General features: G+C 36.5%; 1 pseudogene across 1 annotated transcript; it reads left to right on the top strand.

The window, feature by feature from the left end:
- Positions 1 to 15,830: 15,830 nt before the first annotated feature.
- LOC143590664 (putative disease resistance protein At5g66900) lies at positions 15,831 to 24,603 on the top strand (annotated as a pseudogene). Its single transcript, XR_013145510.1, has 5 exons — positions 15,831 to 16,546; positions 17,262 to 17,664; positions 17,762 to 18,126; positions 22,933 to 23,144; positions 23,653 to 24,603. The product of XR_013145510.1 is annotated as a putative disease resistance protein At5g66900 (transcript).
- The last annotated feature ends 1,159 nt before the right edge of the window (positions 24,604 to 25,762 follow it).

Raw genomic sequence — 25,762 nt, 5'->3', positions numbered from 1 at the left:
ATTTTACATGTGTTTGCATTAGATATCAACAAAAAACATACAAGCTACACAAAAACGTATAATCTACACTTGTTCTAAGAATAAGACAGCATATATACACACGAAAAACATATAACCTACACACGAAATTCATCATCAATAAGCTGGTGAAGTTATCGAATGGCGAAGTTAATGAAGGGCGAAGTTATCTGGTGGTGAAGTTATCTGATGGTGAAGTTAACAGGTGGTGAAGTTATTAGCTGGTGAAGTTATCAGCTGGTGAAGTTAAAGAGATGTGAAGTTAAAAGGTGAAGTTATCAAGTGAAGTTATTAGGCGAAGTTGATTTTTTTAGCGAAGTTGACTTTTTGGCGAAGTTAAAAAAAAATTTGTTTGGAGTTTTCGTCCGAATGGTCAGGTTTACACGATTATTGTGAGACCGAAAATGTTGTTCCAACAAAGAGAGACAACTGGTATCTCTTGGTCTTACGTGTGAACAAATACGGGTCAACTATGGATATGTAGTTGAAGTTGCGAATGAGATATTGATTGAAACTGGATATTGACACATATTTGGTTATTTGGGTGTTTTTGGGCCAAGAAATAAGTGTTGTTCGAGGTTGACCAACTGAAGAAAGTCAAAAATTTTTTGGGTTTTCCTCATTACTGGATCGCGGTCAGAGCATATTATTTATGTTATTTTCAAGGCGTTCGAGAATTGGATCCTGAAAACGTGGGATACGAGGTGAAAATTTTGGAACAAGTTGGATTTAATCGGGAATTAAATTGTTTAAGCTCTCAACCTGAAAATGTGGGATACGAGTATCTGGGATACTTATTTATTAGGGGTGAGCTACTTAAATAAATTCATTCTCGGAAATAATAAGAAAGTTTTTTATCGTTATCCCTGGTAATTGAAGATGCTTCGGCTTTATCGGGAAACCTGTTATATATTTATGGTCATGTGTGTTAGATTCTGCCAATGTGGTTTTGTGATGAAACTGATCACTTGCTGTTGAGTAGTTGAAGATTGAACCTTATTTTACAAACCGATTATGGTTGAGACGACTGATTAGGTACCGGGATTGTCACGAACAAAGATCTCGAACAAAGTAATCTGGAGGCGCTTACACTGAAGGGGAGATTTGATATGGAAGACATCAGGTGATTGGTAGATTTGTAAAGCTTCATGACAGATTCAGACACTACTGGTTGATTGAGTCCTACCAGAAGAAGAACACAGAAGAGCAACGGAAAAGGGGGAGTCTGTTGGTGCATGGTTTGTAACAGATAATCTTTTGTGTTTTTTAGAATTGAGAGCAACGGTCAAGGGGGAGTCTGTTGGTGCATTTTGTGACCGTCGCTATGCAATTCTGACTAGATGGGACGTGTTGGTGAAGTTAGCACAACTTCACGTGTTAGTGAAGTTAGAACAACTTCACGTGTTGGTGAAGTTAGAACAACTTCATCATCGGCCCAAGCCCAAGCCCGCGAAGATATTAGTCTATATATATGTGTGTAATGTTTAGGGTTTAGAGTGAGTTTTTAGTAGTGGTTGTGAGTTGATCAAGAAAGAGAGAGTATTTATTTAGAGAGAAACCGAGAGGGAGAGTCGCGTGGGACGGCCCGAGGTAGAGCTCACCTCGGGTCGGCCGTGTCTTTGTTTTGTCTTTTGGTATGTAATGTGTTGGTTTAATATATAAAGGATCTGCAGATTCGTTTTATCCCATTCGTGTGTTTGTTTGTGTCTAATCGTGTTCTTCGTCTCCAATACCATAAGCGAGTCTAGGAGGATTCCGCACTTCTAAACATCGTGCGGATCTCGTATCGATCACCATCGCACCGGGGACTTACAACGGATTTACATGAAAATTGGTAGGATGATAGATCGGGTCTAGACAAATCGTAAAGTTGCAAACTTAAAGATTAAAATGGACTTAACGAACTCATGGCTATGTACGGCTCGCTTAAAATAAACCTCAGATCTAGTATTGAACGTTTTTAGCTTAAAGGTCCAAACTTTATGCTTTTCCGGGCCGAGTTTTACCCGATATCGATCATGGGAATGTTCACGGGGTTGGTTAATATCATATCAAGGGGTTACACATTAAAACGAAGATGATTATGGGGGTTGAGAAAGAACCCGTAGATGCTGCTGTAACTTCGCATATATCTAAGTTCGCGAGTTGTTAAGTTCGCCTCATCTAAGTTCGCATGAATACAAGTTCGCCCATTGTAACTTCGCCGCATATAAGTTCGCCTGATATGTAAGTTCGCTTATATATCTAAGTTCGCGTATCAATAAGTTCGCTTATATATCTAAGTTCGCTTATCAATAAGTTCGTTATATATCTAAGTTCGCTTATAATCAAGTTCGCTATATTAAGACCCGGGTACATGGCGACTCGTATATGTATACTTACAGGTGTACACACGCGATGGTATGCCTTGTAAGGACTTAAGAGAAGGTTAAAATAAAGGAAAATAATAAAAATGCTAAATAGAAGTAAGCTAATACAAGGCCGTTAGATTAGATCAGATGAGTATTGATACGTGTAACTTGTACAGTTAGCCGAGCTCAGTTAAATAAGGGATTAACAACTATCGGAGAACGAAGCAGGATCTAGGTGAGTTTCTAGCCCTATTTCCTTGTTATGTTTTCGGGGCTGTGTGCATACTCGATGTGAAGTGTGAATACACTTACCTTAAGTGGTAAGTGTATGCTATAGGTGTTTTACGAGGTAGCTATTATATAATGCTTGTCGGTGCGTGAACGATCTTCAGATATTGCACGTAACGCCAAGGATAGTGATGACCAAGTGGTTGTTAATGTGTATGAATGCTATGATGTGATTTGCTATTATGTAAATAATGTAAAGTGTGTTGTAGACAAGTAGAGGTAGAGTGTGTTAGAAGTGGCAAGAGTGTTAGTGGCATGACGATAGTACATGGTAGGGTAAGCTTATACGTGACTTCGTTATTAAAGTGGCAAAGTGGCGAAGTGGCATAACCATATACGTTATTAAAGTGGCAAAGTGGCATAACGTTACTCGTTATTAAAGTGGCTAAGGGGTAGGGGTAAATAAGAGGTCAAGTGGTAAGGCGAGCAGTTCAGATAGTGGGCTACGTGTCTTTGGATATGTATATAATGCATGTAGTGGTTGTATGATAAGTTTCTTGATTAACTAGAACTCACTCAACGTAGCTGACTTTTAGAAAACACGCAGGTGAGTAGACTGAGGAGTTAGCACCAGGATGATACATGGCATGGAGTGAACGGCTGACATCTGAAGATGGAAGAAACGATGTTTTAAATATGATATTTTATGTTATGGTCTTAAAAAAAAGATTAAATGTTTTGTAATAAACGGTTAAAGTTTTTATATTCCGCGAAAGTTTTAATTAACTCAGATTTGTAAGAACTGTGTTTATGAGTAAATCCGACGCTAAAGTAGGGCTACCGGGAACGGGGCCTTACAAGTTGGTATCAGAGCAAAGTTCGAAAGATTTAAGCATCCTACATGCTTAGACTCGAACAGAGAATGGGATTTAAAATGAGAAAGAAAGAAGATGCCAGTTCAAGATAACCATGTGTCACTCAAGCAAGCTTAGTAAAGGTAAAGTGTATAGTGAATAATGTATGTTAATGTTAGCTTATTTGCTAAATGAAGAATGAGTGCAGGTTAGGGATAGGATTAATTGATCTTGATTGATTAACTGTTTAAGAATAGAAACCAGCACAAGTGAAATCATGAAGGGAAGTATGTAGAACCCGAGGAATAACGCAAATAGTTAATTACACTTGATCAACGTCATTAACTACTTACCTTACGAATCATGTGCTAAATAATTCCTAGAGTGATAACGTTTGTGTTTCCTTAGAGATAAGATAAATGACTGCTACAAAGGGACGGGAACGAGGAGGACGTACTGGACGCTGTGGTAAGACACGTGTCAACCAGACACCCTTTTTAAGAATCTGTGGCAGAGCGATACACGAAAACATCATGACTCCAACTGCAGAAAGTAATGAAGAAGGATCACGCTTGGAGCTTGTAGTCAGATACGCTAAGAGAGTTGCCAAATTGTCACAAAAGCATCAAATGAAGCCCTTGGAAAGACGAGACGAGACTTGAGACATCGAGAGCCTCATGGACAAGCTACCTTAATAGCTTGAACACATGATCACCACTCGATAACTGCAAGTCAGGAGTAAGAAGAATGACCCAGAAAGCAAAAACGATTCAATAAAGTGCGTGAATATAAGAAGTGTTCCTTTTACAAGGAATAAGCTAGGTTTCGAGGACGAAACCTCTTTAAGAAGGGAAGACTTGTAACATCCCGAAATTTCTAAAAATAATATTTAATATATTATTTACTTATGATGGAAAAGTTTACTTGAGTTAGTAGAGAATTAATAAAATAATAAGGATGGAAAGATAAGTAGGCTAATTAGATGGAGTTAATTATGGACCAAAAAGAAAAGATGGGCCTTAGGTCCATGGGCTTAAGGGAGTATAAATACCCCTTAAAACCCTAATCCTTTCCATTTTCATACATCTCTACACCATAGCCTCCACCATCAAAAAACGCACGTAACTCAATTCCCGTTTTTGAGAAAACCACCCACAATGACACAAAGATTCCCGGAGATCTAGCCGTCGGATCGGTCCCAAATTTTAACTGAGTGTTCACGGTATATAAATGAAGATTCCACCGATTAGATCTTCGATCAGAGGTCCGGAAGTACAGTTTTTATCAGCAAAACCGTAGAAGCTCAAAATGAGGAATAATTATTAAAATAATAATCTAGATTCAATTACTCAACAATACCATACCAAACCAATTAAAAACCTTTATCATAACATCAAATCAAGCAACATCAAATAATAGTTCGTCAAACCATCAATATAACATAGTACTCAACCAAAACCTAGGTAATGTAAATTATTTAGCGACTCATATAAAAGTACGAAACAAAAATAATTGAGTTCATGACAAAATATATAAAGAAGTTAGAACAAATAATTCACCACTGTGCTTACTTGCTTTTTATCTCCTTTATTGTGGACATTTGACCAGCCACAATGGTTGCTTGCCTTCCTGTCTTTATCTTTGATTCCTTGACTTTAACTTGGAGAAATGTCCACTGCTACCGATCAATTCCCGTCGCCACAGAAACTAATTATATTCTTTTTCTTCTTTGCGACCTCCACAGTAGCTCACGAAATAAAATAATAATTCCTTCCTTGGCTTCACGTGAACTCACCACTCCAGCCGACCAAAACCAAAAAATTGTGTGCCGGCTCCCTCTCTATTCATAATATCACCACCTTTTCTTTATTTATAATAATAATAATCATCATAGGGTTTTTATTTTAGCCCTAATAAAACATTAAGCCCACTTGAGTTTTTTTAATTAATCCATGGCCATTGTTAATTTATTTCTTTTGATCTTCTTGTGGGCCCAACTCATATGTCTTCTAAAATTTGATGTCCAAGACTTCGACACCTACAATGCATTCACACAATCACTTATTTAGTTTTAAACTCGTTTTCTCACGAAACTACTAAAATCTAGATATGAACCAATTAGATGAATTATATAATAAAAACTAGCTCAAAGGCTATTAAAACTGTAGGGAATATTCATATAATTTATGTATATGCCAGAGCACATCACTACCCCATTTGAAGCCCTTTATGGACGAAGGTGAAGAACTCCAGTATGTTAGACATAAATAGGTGGAAAACAATTATCAGGTCCTGAAATCATACAAGAAAGTACTGACAAGATAAATCAAGTTAAGGAGAGATTAAAAACCGCACAATATCGTCATAAACGTTATGCGGATCATCGACGCAAACCATTGGAATTTCAAGTTGGAGACAAAGTGCTACTGAAAGTATCTCCATGGAAATGAGTAATTCGATTCGGTAAGAAAGGAAAGTTAAGTCCAAGATTTGTTGGACCATTTCAAATTATCAAACGAATTGGACCAGTAGCCTATCAGCTAGAATTACCAGAAGAAATAACAGGTGTACATGATGTATTTCATGTAAGCAACTTAAGGAAATGCTTAGCTGATAAATCACTAAAAGTACCCCTTCAAGATATAAAGGTAAATGAAAAGGTTGAAATTCATTGAGAAATCTTTGCAAATTGAAGATAAAAAGATCAAGAATCTCAAGCATAAAAGAATAGTTATGGTCAAAGTGAAGTCGGATTCAAAACGTGGACCAGAATATAATTGGGAATTAGAATCAGAAATGAAACGGAAGTACTCACACTTATTCCAATAAATCTCGAGGACGAGATTCAAAATAAGAAGGGGAGACTATAACAAACCACAAAATAGAAGTAAAGAAATAAAATGAAGAAAATTTCATCCCATATTGGTGGAGGAAAGAAAATGAGAGACTTCCACCGTGTATAAATAGGAGTGTAAGTTCTTGTCCCACATCGCTAGATTATAAAACTAGTGAGCTCTTTATAAAAAGAAAACTCATATGTTAATATTATTATAAGACAAATCACATCCAGTAGTCCTAGTTCGCACCCAAACGCGCACGCGCATGCGCACAGGCTCGGGCGAAGTGCGATGGGCGCAATGTGGCGCGTTTTGCACTTTGCACGCCCACGTAGCATGCCTAGGGCTGATTAGGCAACGCTACAAGATTCTTCGCGATACCCGATGTCTTTTGTTTATGACCATCGCGTATCGCGACGGGCTCTAAAATTTCCTATAAATAGGGAGGAAACGGTACGTTCATTCTTGCCCAAAACTTCTTTCTCTCTGAAATTTCTTAAGAAGATAGTATAATACTCGAGTGATCGTAGCGATATCCTATCCGATCGATAGAAACTTATATACACGAATCCAAAAGCTTTTCCTGTTAAGGTAAGACATTGTGCCATCGTGTAAAGTTTCTAATTTCGTGATTATCGTTATGGTTATTGGTTTTATACTAATCTAGATACATACATTGTGTTTAATCTAGGTTCTTAATACCAGGAAGCGTTCTTTAATTGTAAACTTGCAAGGTGAGACATTCTTGTGTTTGTACAACTCACATTTTCATGAGACAACTGCTTTTCCGACACTGTCATGATAATTTCAAAACTTATAAAACTCAAGGCAGATGGTCTAAATGTTTTCAAATATATTTTAAAGTATATTAAATACATTACAGTGATTAAGTCTCTGTACACTTACGGGATGGTTACTACTGGTATTGTGGGGTTTTGTATACAAGGCTTGTCTACTGGGCTATTACACAATACTTATTAGACAAGTGTTAGCCAATAAGTAATATGACCCAGTCATAGATACGATCGAGTGACAAGTAGCTTTCGGTAATTTGTAAGCAGACAGATGTAAAAACATCTTAATGCTGTAAATGTAAAATGTGTCATTTACAAATGAATGTACTCACCAGTATTTCTTGCTAATCAAATATTTTAAACATGTTTCAGGTGACTTGTTAGAGACAAATGAATGATGTCTGCGGGCTTTCAGCTTAAATAAGTGGCTTGTCACCAGAATAAAGAAACATGTTTTGTAAATTAGGATTTATCCCTATAAAATTATGTTTGTATCAAAATGGATTAAATTCCCAGTTTATTATAATAACAATCATGGTGTTTTTATAACTCTGATCATTTTTCCTAACTAAGGTTCTGATGAAATATTCCGCTGCAAAATAATGTAATAAACACTGATACCACCAATCAAAGTTCACGGCTTCCCTCCCAGGGTATATGGGCCGGGGGCTGTTACACATTAGGTTGACTTACTTCATTCAAAAAGTCAGGGTAGAAATTTTTTTCTTGAGTTCTTAAGTTTTCTAAATTAGAAAGTGTATCATTGTATACATGATAAGCATCTGCATCATCACCTCCCTCAACATTGTCATCCTCAAGGTTCTCAACATGCACCTCACTGAATGTCATTGGATCCATAGAGGGTGTCACACAATTTTCCTCACTAGCAACTGCATCTCCAAATAACTGATTACACTCTTATTGTAGTTGTATATATTGATTATTTTGAATTGCTAGAACTTTCGAGTTTTCCTACACAATATAATGGTGACTATTTAGTTATCATTACTAATGGAATATTATACGGTATTTAAATTTAAATAAGTTATATTATGTCACCTGCATTTTTCATTTCCACCATTCATCAGAACAACTAAGTTGCTTGGTACTCTCATTCCAACCTAGACCAGTCTCTCAATTCTTAAGTGACTTCCAAATGTTGTACTCTTTCCTCATACCGTCATACTTGTTCTTTATAGCTTTGTCACTACCGAATTTATGATTTACAACCTTTTCAAACTCTTGCTGAAGAGAAACCCATTTGAATGGGGAAGTTCGACCATGCTTCGTGATATATTTGTTTAAAAACCGACATAATTCTAATACCATTTCTTTTGGCCAAATCTCTCTTTTACCTTTCTCTTTTTTAGAATCCATCTAGCAACCATGCATACATATATACACAATTGCACTAAATTCAACAAATAATACAAGGAAAAATACGCATGTAACCAAATAGATGTAGGGGTGTTTACTGTTCGGTTTAACGGTTTTCAGGCCAAACCATGAGTTGAATCGTTAATAACAGTTTTCGATTCTTGAAAACTAAAATTGAATTATCAACTGCATTCTCATTCCATAAAATTATAGTATCATAAACCATAAGCAAGGATGTAAAAGTAACACATATATTAACATAACAAATCACAAACTGAAAAAGCAAACATAACCAATCGGGTTTTCTATCGGGTTCGACAAAATACCTGTTGGATATACCCCACATATAACTAATGGATTACAAACACGTGTGGACTTGGAAGCTGCACGAGCTGCACTTAGTAATATGGTGGTGGAATCCCACTGGTAAGTCTGCCACTTTTGTTGTTCAAAAATAGAGAAAAAATATGCTATGAATAGAATTAGTTAACATCAAGACTTTCACTCTTCAATGCTTTAAATTCGTAGTCTTATGCTTGAACTTAATCTTTATATATGGGTTTAATTTACAAAAGGCAACTAGTAATCTTACTGAGCACAAAAGAACTCAACATATGAAGAACAAATGCACACAAAATAATATCACATTCAAATTTCATACAGAGTAATTAATTGATAATATATTTAAAATAAATATAAAAAAAGGTATGTCGGGTACATCGGGTATATAATCGGGTATACATTATCGGGGTAATCGGTCAGGTAATCGGGTATATAACAAATCCCAAACCCGTCCCAAACCTATGAAAAAATTAAAAACTAATCCCAAACCCGTCCCAAACCTAATGGTTCGGGTATTACCCGTCTCAATTGTGTCGGGTTTCAGGTTTTCCCATTGGGTTCGGGTTTCACTGCCATCCCTAGTCATTATATAATCATGCTTAAAATTTACAAAACACAAGTCCGTCGCAACGCAACGTGCCTGCTTGCTAGTTTAGTCTAACTTATAAGCTTTAACTTTCAATAAATCTTACTTTTGAATAATGTTTAAATCATGCTTAAAAATTGTTTGGCAAGATCCTCACCAAAACCATATTTTATTAGTTTGATCGAGATTGCATATTCTCAATCTAATGGCTTCTGTCACCAAACAACTTCTATCAGTAAGCCAACAATTCTCCCACGACATACTTTTATCGGTAAAAAAATAATTAAAAATACGTAAATAACCTAAATGCTAATTTAATGGCTTATTAATGCCTACTTTAAATGCTTCAAGAAACCAAAGACCTTTTTACATGATTCATGAATGGCAATATTATTACGGTTTACGACCTCAATCAAAGAATAACACAATTGAAACATGTAACAATCAAAGAATACAATTAAAATATTTACATAATCAAGTAAATACATTGATTTTCATGTGCTCTAGTTGTAATTGTGCAAATATAGAAACCAAGTTTTATCTTAGGGCACGAAAGGTAAAAGCACAAGGGAGGAGATAAAGCAAGCATGATTAAAATTTACCTGTGATCAGTGGAAGTCAATGGATGATTGCAATCGTTGTTAGCGCTTAACGTTGTTGTTGTTGTTGAGGCTGCAAGGTTACGTGGTTGTTCTGCAAGGTTGTATATGGATGAAAGGTTATTTAGGTAACTATAAAACCTAAAAGCCTGTAGCCTCTTTTGAACGCTAGTATAAGTATCGTTCTAATATGGAGCTTTTTATCCTAGCCCAAAAGCTTCAAGCCCATTCAACCAAATAAGGCTAATTATTGAGTAGGAGCTTTTTTTTAAAAGCTTGTAGCTTAAAGCTCCCAAAAGCTCTTTGCCAAACATACCCTTAATTGAATATGAGTTTTTTTCTAAAAAGCTTGAAGCTAGAAGTTCCTAAAAGCTTCTTGCCAAACATACCCTATGTTTGGTCATTTGACCCAAAAATTGTACGTTATACCTATTTCAGACAGATTTGTTTGAAGCTTTCCTTTATTTACCGGGTGTCTTACACACGTGTGGTGTTGTCTGTTGTTTATATACATACTGATTTAATTCTGGTTGGTTGCTCGCATACATTCTTGGTCGAACAGGGAGAGGAAATTGGATTTTACAAGTTTGTGATGTTTATACCTATTTCCTATTTCTTTCGTTGTACATGACTGATTGGTCACCACAGATTCTCTTGAGCATAAGTCTTCTTCTAAAATATGTATTTTAAACCATAAAAATCCGGGTTCTAGATATCCTTTTGCGTTGGTGCACACCGTATGTTCGATGAAATATCATTCGTTTTTGTTTTTTTGTATTGGCTTGTATTTATGTTTTGAAATGCTATTGTGTATTAGCCTATTAGGCTCTGTTTTTTTTAGTTTGATGTTGCTTAAGCATTGGATTTTGATGTCACGGATGCTGTTCTTAGTGTGGGCGGTTGGTCGAATATTTGGTCGGCTATGGTTTTTGAGATTCGATTTTCGATTGACTCTTGATCACCAAGATCTGAGTTTCGGCTATGGTTTCACACCCCCTGGCAACGTGGGGGGTCGAAATACTAGTTATAATTATTTAATATATTTATGTTACTTTCTTCATTTGTAATACACAATTGTAAATGGAAATCACTCGACGGTAGAAAGTAGTGATCGAATAACCAAAGTGGAGTGTGTCACTAAACTATGAAATTATTAATCACGAAATTGCTAGATCTATGTAAGGGAAACAAAGAATGAAAATGAATAAATTAATTTTTCAAATTGATGGATGGGGGGAACATGCTTGTGTGGATCTTACCGGGGTGTCCCCTTTTGTCGGGCTTAGGGACACCGAGTTTGTTGCTAGGTAGACCGTGTTAAAGGCAGAATCAGGAAAAATTGCTAAGCACGAGAAGACGTGTGTCGGGAATCAACACGCATTCATTCGTTTTGCTTTTGATACATTCGGGTCTCTTGCCCCCAATGCTACTACGTTTTTTAGAAGAGTTAAGTGGGTCGTGCACAGTGACTCAGCTGTTGTCCCAGACGGATAAAACAATCGAATGAAACGAACAAACAAACAAGCAAACAAACACGAGATATTGGGGTGACACCCGCGACTCTTTTTATATAATCAAACGAACTTAACAAATGAACATAACTTCAGGAACATACAAGGAGAAGAAATCTCTTTTGACTCGCACAGTAAATAATAACCTAGACCCATATTTATAGTCTTACTAAACTTGTCTTCCAAACCAATTACTAAACTTCCTCTCCAAGACAAACCTAACTTAGAAAACAAGACAAACTTATTCTAGAGTAATTCATAATATTCATACCATAATAATATATTAATATAAAACTTTACAAAACAAACCCCAAACTTTAATCACTTAACAAATCAAAAATTAAATATTCATTCACCCCCTTAATCTTGAATTTGTACCACCAAGGTCTTGAATACCGCATAACACTCTCAACTCTTCAATTTTAATAATTGGTTTCAGTTGTTTGTAACAAACCTATTTAACAAGTTCTTCACATTTATCGTTCAAGTCATCCACATTGATCTCAGATACCATATTGATCTCAGATACAACGTTGCTCTTCACGTTTTTCTTTCTCACTTTTCTTTCTTTATCAGAACTTGTAGATGTTTTATTCTCTCTTTCATTATCAGACCCTGTTGCGCTTTTCATTCTGACAATACTTCTAAACCTTTTATTTAGTTCTGACTTTTCATCAACAAATGCTCGATTGATGACTTTCACACACTTCTAAATTTGTAGACTTCTTAGGTGCATCATACCTTTCATTCGGTACCATATCATGTCTCTCATCATCAAGATTAGTAGCCGATTTCTTACTTCATTTATACTCACTTATCTTAGTGGTTTTCTCATCTTCAAGGTTATTTGAGTCAGGAAAACATACCTGAAGATTCACTGTCTTCTCTTCTTCTCTCATAAAAATTATTTCTTTTTCTTTATTCAATCTTTCTTTACTTCGCTTTCTAAAACAGCTTGCAAAGCTTCTTCATTCTCTGCAGCTTCCTGAGCTTCATTATTACGTGCTTGTTCTTCTTGAACAGTCGCATCCAACATTTCTTTCTCAGCAATCTCATCCAATCTTTCTTTCTCAGCGGCTTCTTGAGCAGCTTTTTCATCTTCAACCTTTCGTACATAATCCATTCCAACAAATCAAATCATCAAAGCACGTCATACTTCATTAGCATTCATGACTATGCCAACTTGTACCAAGATGTCTTTCGGTAGGGTTTGACATATGTATCCCAATGATGTGTACATCTTCCTTTCATCTACAACTACACCGACTGTAGGTTCAATAACGTCCCAAAAACCGTAGTCTTTCAAAAATTCCTCCATCTTAGTCGACCATACTTTGTAGTTCAATTTCGTCAATACTGAAAGTCCTCCAATCACCCTCTTGTCTTTCATATCTTTACTTTATGTATGCTATTGTAGTTGGAATGATTCTCGATTCCGTAACGAATCTCCAATAAATAACCAAACACTACAAACTTATCTTTTCTTTCTTCAACACGTTCTTGATCACTTTCTTGATGAGTTCGATTACTTAGAATTGCAACATTCCACAACTCTTCTGATCACTTGCTCAAAGTGATTAATTTTCTTCGGCTTCAACCGATTGCAATCAACCTGTCTCGTCTTCTTGATCCACTCAGTAAAAATTTGCACCACAATCAATTAAATTATTAATTGATATTGAATATACCACTACTTTTTTTTCTATCATAAGCCACTGCCATGAAACACAAAAACAAAATCTTTTCTGTCATTTTCTTATGTGCTCTAAGCACACAACAAAGCTACTAGCACAAGCGGGGTGGCCTTGCTATTGTTCAATTACACCGACCATTTTATATAAATCATGCTTCCCAAGGAATTAAATGATATTTCTTTGCAAGATACTTCAACCGAATTCTCCTCAATGATTCTTCTAAACCCTTTGAACAGGAAACTCACAAACACAAATAATAATAGTTGTGTTACATATTAATTCACCTAACTTTCTTTTTCCTCTCGCGAACAACAAACGACAACACGGTGATGATTGAACGAAAATAAAATAGATAATCAACGCCTCCTTCTGCGAAATCTTCTAAGTGTAACTCTGATACCAATTGTTGGCCCAGACAGATCAAATAATCGAATCAAACGGAACAAACAAACAAACACGAGATACATTGGGTGACAACCCGTGACTATTTTATATAATCAAACGAACTTAACAAACGAACATAAGTTCGCGAACATACAAGAAATAGAGATCTCTATTGACTCGCACAGTAAACAATAACCTAGACTCCTATTTATAGTCTTACTAAACTTGTCTTCCAAGCCAATTACTAAACTTCCTCTTCAAGACAAGCCTAACTTAGAAAACAAGACAAATTTATTATAGAATAATCCTTAATATTCTTACCATACTAAACAAATATTAATATAAAACTTAACAAACAAACCCCAAACTTTAATCACTTATAAATCAAGATTAAATTTGTATCATCGACGCCGAAGAACGGTAACTTTGTTTTTAGTAGGATCGATTTTCCATTCAAAATGGGGTGTCGGTGCAACTCGTTGCCCACTTACCTGGCTCTCCATTATAATTGGATCCTTTTATTATAATATGAGAAATATTGTTTAAATTTTTTCAATTAGATTTAATCAAAACTACAGGTTCACATCTAAACTAGATGTGCAATAGCCCTATATTCACTTTCTTAGGTGTTATTTTTTAATAAAATTACACCATAAACGCAATCATTTTTTATCTTTAAAACGAATATAGCATTGATAAAAAAAATAATTTCAGTTATTGTGTTTTAGCATAGTAACTTTGAGGTGAAAAGCACAATCGTGTTTTAGCATGATTGTGTTTTCAGTCTGTTGTGTTTTACATGTGGTCTTAAATCATTTCACAACCTCTAAAGATTGTTAGATCTAGTATCAAAAACCTGTTACGACACCTTAATGGAATCAAATTAAACTCTCTGTACGTTTCACAGCGCGTGTTGAGCCTTGTTGAGTCGGCTTATCGGAAACCGTTCTCTAAAAATCGGTTTTGTTGATGGGGTGGCCGATATCGTACTTGGTCGGCAGGGAACGCTTGAGACTTAAGATTGTGTTCTTGTCGGAAAAGTTTGGCACCAGTCGTCAGAACCCTAGTTAGTTCTTCTTCTTCTTCTTTTTTTGTACCGTCGTAAGTCACGTGTACTTGTTGAAATCGGTTGAGTGGTCAAAATCGAAGGTTGTGGAAGATGAGAGGTTGATTACCGGTCTTGTCTAAAAGTTTGCATTTTATAATGAATATAAAAAGCGTTCTATTGTGATTTGCGACACACACAATAAGATTAAACAATTAAACAAACTACCTATATAAGATTAACTTTTGTACTTTTAAAGACTTTTAATTCAATCCACCACTCGTACAATTTCCTAGATCTAAACATGAAAGTTTTAGAAAGGATCTACATACTTTAAGGGAAAAGTGTCGCAAATCTATCAATCTATAATAATATATATAAACGAAGACATAAAAATCCTACGTGTCGCGATATGGTCGCTCCCCCATTTTCTGGAGTCACCAGATTATCTTGATTTTTAAATGGAGGCTTCTCATGCATTTGACCCGAATTCATGGGTATGGGTCTTACCAAACCCAGATATCCTTAAACAGGTTATAACATCTCATTAAATTAAAATTATTCTCACCAAATTATTGATGTAAAAATCCTATAAAATAGGATATAATAAAAATTAAAATCTTATTTATTTTAAATAAAGATATATATATATATATATTATTTAAATTAAAAAACCAATTTGATAGTAAAAAAATAAACGGGTATTGAGTCTCATCAAACCATAAGTATATTATTAACTTTCATAAATATTATTTATAATTAAAATACCAATTTTATAGTATAAAAAATAAACAGGTCTTGAGTCTCATCAAAACCATATAACTTTTAAACCGGGTTATAACATCTCATTTATTTGTGAAACAATTTATCATCAAACTATAAGTATATTATTAACTTTCATACAATAAAAATAATAAATTCAAAAAATAAATAAATATTAGAACAAACAATATAAAACAATCCCCGTAATACGGGGGATGAAAACTAGTTAAAATATAAAAATGACACATAAGTGGTAAAATAAGGACATATATATTTGAGAATTTAATCATCCTGGGTCGTAAATTATACGTTTTATCCTCATGCATGTAACGTTACAGTCGTACGTAAGCATCTTGAACGTAAGCTCTTTCTCTTTTCCATAACTTTTCATTCAGGAAATTTTTAGTCAACCCGAGACATACATATAATATAAATACATGTTATACGTAACGAATATTATCCTCACCACCACCAGTTTATATCATTTCTTCAAACTCAATGTTCATTTTTACGTAAAAACTTTTCAGGGTTTCATTAACAATACCAATGGCGCCTATGGTAACCGAGACTGCTTTAGAGCTCGCATTCAACGAGTTCAATAAAGCGGTTGTAGAGCAAAGTACGCAAAGTGACATAATCAAAACACTAATGGCATGCCTCCAAAATACCTTAAGAAATATAGAGCCCATCTTTCTTAAAAGTCGAATGTTGGACCGTCCTGAAAAAGAGATCATAATGTTCATCTCTCACCTGGAGAAAGGAAAAGCGCTCGTTCTCAAGTGCTCGACGATCAAGTGTTGGAATGTTTACCAAATATTCATTCAGTCATATAAGTTGAATCGACTTAACAACGAGCTCTTGAGGTTCTTCCAGATTAAAATCCAGGAGAATATGATGAGTGTATGAGAAGTCTGATTGGGATCTATGACTTATCACACAAAATGGATCAACTACTTTCAGCTGTTACTACTCATGCACGTGCTAATCCTAGTTTGTGCAGTGTTCCGCGGCTTCCAGAACATATTGTTGGGTTCAATTCGCATCTTGTAGAGCTGAAGCGTAGGCTGCTCAATGATGACACCCAAGTGTTGGTGGTTTCTGGTCCTGGAGGTTGTGGAAAGACTACTTTAGCCAAGATGTTTTGTCATGACAATGAAATAAAAGGTACCAATACATGTTTGATCCATTGTTTATTTGTGCGCACGTTATATTCAGCTATAACATGCATGCCAGTATTGAATGCTAGAGAGTCACAGATGATCAAATAGTTAGGGTTTTGAAGTATAGTATGTCGAAAAACAATGATAGGGTTTGCAACAATATGGTTTGAGAATAACACAGAATAGATAAAGTAAAAGAATTTTATTACCACTAATGGATCAACAGATCTTGGTACATTAATACATCGTTCATATATATATATATATACATATATATATATGGAAAGGTTAACGTATAAATGAAATTAGCGTACTAAACGTGAGAATCAACTAGATTAATTATATATACAAGTAGAGTAATTATGTAATTACATCATAGAGTAATTATTATAAAGTAATTATATAATTACTCTACTTGTTTTTTTACGTTTAGCACGTTAATTTCATTTGTATTTGATCCAAACCCTGTGTGTGTGCGCCTATATAAACAGTGAAAGGGCGCATATTGAACAGTTGGAACAACCGTCGTGTCCTATGGCGCCATATATAACCATTTAGGACAGTTATGTTGGCAACCAAATTAATGATACGCCCAATCTTAATTAACATAATAATAATAATAATACAAATATGATACATATAACAGAAATAATAATGATAAATTTGATTTAGTTTATATCTTCCACATTGAAAACCATTCTTTGTGATTATTTTGACAGACATGTTTGGTGAATATTCGTTTATGTTACGGTGTCTAGACAATCCAGTCTTAAGAACATCATCCAAAAAATATTTGAACATCATGGCGAAAATCGTTATGAGTTTCAAACCGATGAAGAAGCCAGGAATCAACTTGATAACCTTATAAAGCGAATGGGATCAAATAAAATGTTATTGGTCCTTGATGATGTGTGGTCAGAACTTGAGTCCGTTATTCAGGATCTTATGTTCCAGACACCTGGATACAAAGTTTTGGTCACATCAAGATTCATGTTTCCAAGGTTCAATTCCACATATGAGTTGGGCTTGTTGAACAATGAAGATGCGAGAACTCTTCTTTGCTACTATGCATTTCCAAGTGACGGGATTCCCATTAATGTGACGGATGATCTTGTGAATAAGGTAGAGATTAAAAAAAAGAGCATCCTAAATTCTTATATCGATATGTATGATATTTATGTATAGCAGTTTGTAACTTTGATTGTGCTTCCGGGTGTAGATTGTTAAATTCTGTAAGGGACTTCCATTGGCCCTTGCGGTAGTAGGTGCTTCGCTATGCGGCCAACCTATGCTCAAATGGCAAACAACTCTCAAGAAATGGTCAGAAAGTGACCAATCTATTTTGCAATCAAACAGCAACATTCTTCATAGTCTAAAGTTAAGTGTTGATGCACTGGATGAGTTGCCTATTGTTAAAGAATGTTTCTTGGATTTGGGATCCTTTCCGGAAGATGAGCGGATTTCAGCCATGATTCTTAAGGATATGTGGTTGGAATTGTACAATCTTGACGACGAGGGGATGTATACAAGTGAAACTCTTCTTGAACTCTCACTAAGAAATCTCATTAATCTTGTTTCATTAAGGTAAATAATTTCTTGCATTATATTAGATGTCATTTGTCCCTTGTTAAACCAATATTCTATTGAGAATTGATTTATTTCATTCTTTATAGTTTCCTTATTGCTCTCCTTTCCTTATTTTGTTCCTTGATTGCAGGCCTTTCTTGGCTATTTATTCATTGTAATCGGTTCTTATTATTATCAAGAAATAAAACCTAAACTTTGAACCATCGAATTTATGATGGTATCAGAGCGAACCCTAACCTAATACACCCATCACAATCCTCCTTTACCCATGGCCGGCGACGATGTTACTGTTGTCGCCAACAAGACTACGACCAATGACCCTACCACGTCTCCTCTTTACATCCATCCCTCAGATAACCCAAAACAAATGCATGTAAATGATGTCCTCACCGACACCAACTATTCTGATTGGGCTCAGGAGATGTTAAACTCCTTATTCGCCAAAAATAAGGTTGGTTTCATTGATGGAACCATTAAGAAACCACAGAAAAACGAAACCGACTACATGGCCTGGATGCGTTGTGACGCCATGGTGAAAGGTTGGCTCACGACAGCTATGGAAAGAGAAATCAGAAACAGCGTGAAATATGCAACTACTGCCACTGAGATCTGGACTGATCTTGCTGAACGGTTCGGAAAAGAAAGCGCCCCTAGGGCATACGAGTTGAAGCAAACGCTAAACAACACGCAACAAAACGGAACCTCTGTTTCAGCCTATTACACAAAACTTCTCGGCATATGGGATGAGATGCAGTCAGCTCTTTCCATCCCACAGTGCACCTGCCTCGGCTGTAACTGTGGTTTAGCGAAGAAGTTGATCGATGTGAGAGATAAAGAACGACTCTATGAGTTTCTCATGGACTTGATAACAATTTTTCTATTATCAGATCCCAAATCCTTGCTATGTCTTCCACACCTACCCTTGGTAATGCGTATCGACTTGTCTCTGAAGATGAAAAGCATAGGGCCATTTCTGCCGACAAGGTCACGCCCACTGAATCTGTCGCATTCAAAGTCTTCATACCTGCAAAACGTGACAATAATTCGAGTCCTAAACGTGACAAGCAACCCGTTCCAAAAGAGGACAAAAGGACCGGCTTTGCTGATAAGCGTACGGACACTCCTGAGCATTGCACTCATTGCGGGAGGAATGGGCACAACCGTAACGGCTGTTTCAAGCTTGTTGGGTACCCGGAATGGTGGTTGGGAAATAAGAGACGTGATGAAATAAAACCAAAGGCAGCGTGTGTTGACAGTACTGAAAGCCCTGTACCAGGTTTGACAAAAGATCAATATAACACCTTCATGAATTTTTTTGCAGAAAATGGTAAGACCACAAGTGGAGAGACAAAAAACATGGCTTGCATGACAGGTAAAACAAAAGAAAGTGATGAGTGGATAATTGATTATGGTTCTACAGAATACATTACCCACAACATTGAACTTTTGGAAAATAATGTCAAACCCCTTAATGAGAAGTCGGTTGTGATCCCAAATGGACAGCCCATACCTGTCAAGGGGAAGGGCGAATGCGTGCTTCCAGGAGGGAATAAAATAAAAGGAGTTCTTCATATACCTGATTTTACTTGCAATCTTTTATCAGTCAGCCGACTGAGTCGGGATTTGCAAGCTGCCATAACCTTTTTTCCTGATTTTTGTGTCACGCAGAACCTCCAATCGAGGAGCTTGATTGGTGCGGGTGAGTGCAAAGATGGTCTATACCGAATGGGGGCGTTTGAAGTCAAGAGGAAGGCATTGATGACATCCGTTGACATTTGGCATAGAAGATTCGGGCACACTTCTGGTGAAAAACTAAATTTTTTAGATTTTGCTCAAGTTTCTTCGCTTAATAAATTGTGTGATTCTTGTTCCAAAGCCAAACACACTAGACTTCCTTATGAAAACAATGAAATAAAAACAAAGGAGTGTTTTGAATTATTGCATTGTGATGTTTGGGGAAAGTATCGTGTTCCTTCTTTTTCGGGTGCAATATATTTTTTAACGGTTGTTGATAATTTTAGCCGATTTGTTTGGGTGTTTTTATTGAAATTTAAACATGAGGCCTCACGTTGTCTTATTAATTTATGCAACATGATAAAAACCCAATTTGAGAAAACCGTTAAGCGAATTAGAAGTGACAATGGGGGTGAATTCACCTCCAATGACATGCTTAAATTCTATGGCGACATTGGAATTTTGCATGAAACGACGTGTCCCCACACCCCACAGCAGAATGGTGTTGTTGAGTGAAAACACCGACATATTCTTGAGACCGCCCGTGCCCTTCGGTTCGAAGCTAACCTCCCCAAGCGTTTTTGGGGCGAGTGTGTCTTGACGGCTGTTTATAATCAATAGGTTACCCTCTCAAGCCATCCAAAACCAAATCCCATACGAACTTGTTTTCAACCAAAAGCCTGATTACGATGCCATGAAAATTTTTGGATGCTTGGCATATTTTCGAAACACTGATACAGGAGGAGATAAGTTCGAAGAAAAGGGGAGACCTGGGGTGTTCTTAGGTTATCCACCAGGGACCAAAGGTTACAAAATATTGGATATAGAAAGCAAGAAAATTGTGGTTTCTAGGGATGTAAGATTCCATGAAACCCACTTCCCTTTCAAGGATCATCAATTTAATCCAGATGAAAGTGATTTGTTTGAGGTCCATGACAACACAGAAACATCACAGCCCACTCTCAATGAGGACATTGGCCCAACTCAAACTAATGAGCCCATTGTTGAATCTGGGCCACCACAAGATGTTGTCTTTGACAACCGTGAGCCCGAAGCCCAACATGTTCCGCAACCCAATAACATCACTTCTGAACCTGAAGCCCAACATGTTCCCATTGATTCTTTATCAGACCCAACTGCTGCTACATTGCCTGAAACATCCACCCGTGCTAAAAAAACTCGATCACAACCAAAGCATCTCAACAATTATGAAGTTCGTCTTCCCCCTTCGGTTGACCATACTCGCACCACTCCCGATCAAAATTCCTCACATGTATATCCTTTAACCAATTTTGTTTCTTATAAAGAATTCTCCAATTCTCACAAAGCTTTCCTAGCGGCCATTGATGCCAACGATGAGCCAAAATTTTTCCATCAAGAAATTAAAAGTGACAGGTGGAAAGAAGCAATGAAAAAAGAAATTCAAGCTCTTGAGCGGAATGACACATGGACCCTTGAAGAATTACCCGAAGGCAGGCGTGCGATTGACTCCAAGTGGGTATATAAAATCAAATACAAGCCCAATGGTGATATCGAACGTTATAAAGCCCGCCTTGTCGCAAAGGGATTCACTCAAATTGAAGGCATTGATTATCATGCTACCTTTGCCCTTGTTGCCAAGCTTGTTACCGTTTGAATTCTTCTTGCCCTTGTCGTGAAACAAAATTGGGCCATACACCAACTTGACGTCAATAATGCTTTTCTCCATGGTGATCTTGATGAGGAGGTCTACATGAAGATACCTCAAGGTTTTGTCAAGAAGGAGATACTAGGGTTTGTCGCTTGCATAAGTCTCTATACGGCTTAAAACAGGCGTCAAGAAATTGGTATCACAAATTTACCGCTGTGCTGGTTGATATTGGTTTCCAACCTTCAAGGGCTGACCATTCTCTTTTTACTAAAAGGCGTGGCACAAGTTTCACTGCCATTCTTATTTATGTTGATGATGTCGTCATGGTTGGCAACGACATAGACCAAATGCAAGCTACCAAAGCATATCTTAATGAACGATTCAGCATCAAAGATCTGGACACTCTCAAATATTTCCTTGGCATCGAGGTTGCTCGAACCAAAGAGGGTCTTATCTTAAATCAACGAAAGTATATTCTTGACATCCTTCATGACAGTGGCCTACAGGGTTGCAAACCCAGCCAATTTCCCATTGAACAAAACCTTAAACTTGATCAAGCAAAGGAGCATCCTCAAGTTGACGCGGGTCATTACCGCCGAATTGTTGGTCGATTGTTGTATCTTCAGGCTACGAGACCTGACATTACATATGCGGTCAACATTCTGAGTCAGTTTGTATCTGACCCTCGCCAACCCCACTTAGATGCGGTCCATCGCGTTCTCCGCTACTTAAAGGGTTCACCGGGTCAGGGCATTTTGTTACCGAAATAGGTTGATTGTACCATTACTGCTTATTGTGACTCCGATTGGCTGGGGTGCCCCTACACTCGGCGATCTAGAACGGGTTATGCTCTCCTCTTGGTGGTGCTCCTGTCTCTTGGAAGACGAAGAAACATTCGGTTGTTTCCCGATCATCTGCTGAAGCTGAATATCGCTCCATGGGGTCGACTGTCAGCGAAATATTGTGGGTTCGATGGCTCTTGACTGAGCTTGGTTTTCCTCCTCAGCAGCCCACACCTTTATATTGTGATAACCAGGCTGCCCGTCACATTGCATATAACCCGGTCTTCCATGAGCGCACTAAACATGTTGAAATGGATTGTCTTTTTGTTCGCGAACGGGTGGAGTCTGGTGACATTAAACTGTTAACCATTTCCACTTCCATGCAGTTGGCAGACCTCTTAACGAAAGGCCTTGGATCGAAGCAGTTGCAATTCTTGGTTAACAAGTTGGGTGTTCGCAACATACACGCTCCAACTTGAGGGGGAGTATTGAGAATTGATTTATTTCCCTCTTTATAGTTTCCTTATTGCTCTCCTTTCCTTATTTTGTTCCTTGATTGCAGGCCTTTCTTGGCTATTTATTCGTTGTAATCGGTTCTTATTATTATCAAGAAATAAAACCTAAACTTTGAACCATCGAATTCATATTATTTTACAGGAAAGATGCTGGTGAACTCGACGGCTATTGTAATGAGCTTTATGTTACACAACATGATTTGCTAAGAGAATTAGCCATCCAGCTTAGTAGTCAAGAACCGGTTGTAGAAAGAAAATGGTTGTTCATAGAGATCCATAGGAATGAGTTTCCCACATGGTGGATTGCCCAAATAGAACAACCAATCAGCGCCCATGTCTTATCTGTTTCAACAGGTTTCCTTTCTTTATATTCAGCTTTAATGCTGAAACTTGTTAAAATATTAAACGTTTTCACAAGTGATATCACAACACAAACCGGAACAATCAACACCAACTTGAAGTTCTTCATGGACAAACAAGAACAGACCAAGACGATTGCTTTGGATTTAAGTTGATTAGAACAAATTCAATCGAATACCAACACACGACTATTGCCTCAACAAACGAAGCGACTCTATTTCTTATTAATAAAACAAACGAACAAAAATCTTAATAATAACATTGATATCAAGGGTCTATATTGGTTCTAATCCTGCTCAAGTTCAAAAACACAACTTGAAACTAAACCAAATAAATTATAAGATAAGAGCAACTTATTTCAAATTTGAATAATAAACTTCTTATTATTCTAAATCTCCTTCAAGCCACTTCACGAGATTTACTGAACCGCTCTTACTAATTTAAGATCGCTACATTTAAGAAAACCTACATTTAGGAATTTAATTGTTATATTTAACTGCAGATGAGGCGTTTGGCTCAAAGTGGAATGATCTAAAAGCACCTAAAGTTGAAGTACTTACATTGAATATAAGGAGTGAAAAATACACACTAGCCGAGTTCATTAAAAGTATGATCCAGCTGAAGGTTTTATGTATTACATGCTACAATGACTATCCTTCTCAGCTACACAATCTGTCATTGATCGACTGTTTATCCAACCTAAGAACAATCAGATTTGAACACGTGTTGGTTTCCTCTCTTTATCCTATCTTTACGTTGAGGAATTTAAGGAAACTTTCGTTTGTTATGTGTGAAATCGGCAATGCTTTGATAAGTTCTACCACTGAGACGCAATACATACGATCAAATATCACCAATCTTGAGATCGATATGTGTTATGATCTGACAGAATTACCATCAGGACTATGTAACCTTGTTCATCTACAAAAACTCAGCATCACCAACTGCCAAGAGCTCGATGTTCTTCCGAAAGGGTTAGGAAGTTTGTCGAATCTTGAAATTTTGAGGCTTCATTGCTGCACAAAGCTGAAAGAATTACCAAAATCTATTGCAAATTTACGCAATCTGAGCTTCATCGATATATCTGATTGTTTGAGTATAGCTTTACTGCCTGAAGAAGTTGGTGAACTAGGTGGCTTGAGAGTACTTAAGATGGACGGTTGTAGTGGGATGCAAGAACTTCCGGTGTCTATTAGCAGATTGTCGCAGTTAGAAGATGTGATATGTGACGAAGAGACATCGTATTTGTGGATGGAGTATCAAAGCGATCTTCATAACTTGAAGATAGATGTTGTTGAAGATGACAGGTTTGAAAGTTTTATGAAAATCGTTCAGTAAGTTTTATTGATCCTGTGTTTGCCATTAATTCTATGAAGTATAATGAATAAATTGTTTGTATAGATTTTCTGTAATAATATGAAATTATATGTTACATATGTACTTGGTATTAGTTATATATGTTAAATATTTGAAGTCATTGTATAAATTGCGTGTTCCTGTATGAATCTTGTAAACTACTTACTAAGATGTACGTTTTTGTTTAATATTAACTCATTTACTACCATAGATACAAAAGAGTGGTGTCATGTGGTTATATATCCTTTGCTTAATTTCTTGTCGCTCTTTTCGGCGTCTGTTGAGTTAGTAATAAGGTATTTGGTTATTTGCAGTTTAATTAAGTGAAGCTGAAATGAACATGTCGGTTTGTCATATGGTCTTTTTGGATGCATTGGTTTTGCAGCAGGTGTTGCGGGTGGCAGTGCCACATCGTCTTTTTAAACAGCCGAAACACTAAAATAAGTACTCATCAAGTTAGTTGCATTAAGGTGAAAATTATTAGACAGATCGAAGCATATTAAATCCAAGAGAAAAATCAATCATAGCTTTTGTTTTTAGGCTTGAAACATGGAGGACAAAATGGAGATTTTGAGAAATAATTAAAAGGTGAAGATGACAGTATATATCTTACACAGGTTCAAAACACTCCTGTAACTGGCCTGACGTCTTGACTTGTTACGGTTGTGTGCGTTGAGTGGAACTTGCATAGTTGCATGCATATGTTGGAAAGTTATCATAGTGAATGAAATATTGAAGATTAATTGGAATATTAATATTAAACTCGATCTTCATCTAGGTTTCTTATGACAATTGATTAATTAGTACGTTTTTATTAGAATATTGAATTTCTAATTAAGTGAAACTTTATATATATATATATATATAAATAAATAATAGGCTGTGTGTTTCGTTTGAAAAATGCTATAAAAATTAGAACCTAGAAAATTCAAAGAAAAAATACATGCATGTAAGAAGGGTTATTGGTAAAAAAGAAAACATTGAAGACTCATATATTGAAGGAACCTATAGAGATGAGACCTTTTCATTCTATTTTTACCTCAAAGTTTTACCACTAACCTCGAACGTGTGAGTATCTCCCCGGCAGTGCATACTGTTTTGGCTGTTATACCCTGAGAGATAGACGGACTCTTTAATAGAAACACGAAATCTATTTAAAGGGACCCGTGTTGAACACGAATCCTCAGTCACAACCGTTAACATTAGTCTGTTCATTTGTGTAGATAAGGATCATACAAGAAGATGCAGATCAAGCT

The sequence above is a fragment of the Bidens hawaiensis genome, unplaced genomic scaffold, assembly GCF_021521415.1.
Source record: "Bidens hawaiensis isolate Kalapana, Puna unplaced genomic scaffold, B.hawaiensis_p1.1 tig00038715_1, whole genome shotgun sequence".
Classification (NCBI taxonomy): domain Eukaryota; kingdom Viridiplantae; phylum Streptophyta; class Magnoliopsida; order Asterales; family Asteraceae; genus Bidens; species Bidens hawaiensis.
The sequence above is the reverse complement of the archived record's forward strand: the minus strand, read 5'-3'. Positions and strand labels throughout refer to the sequence as shown.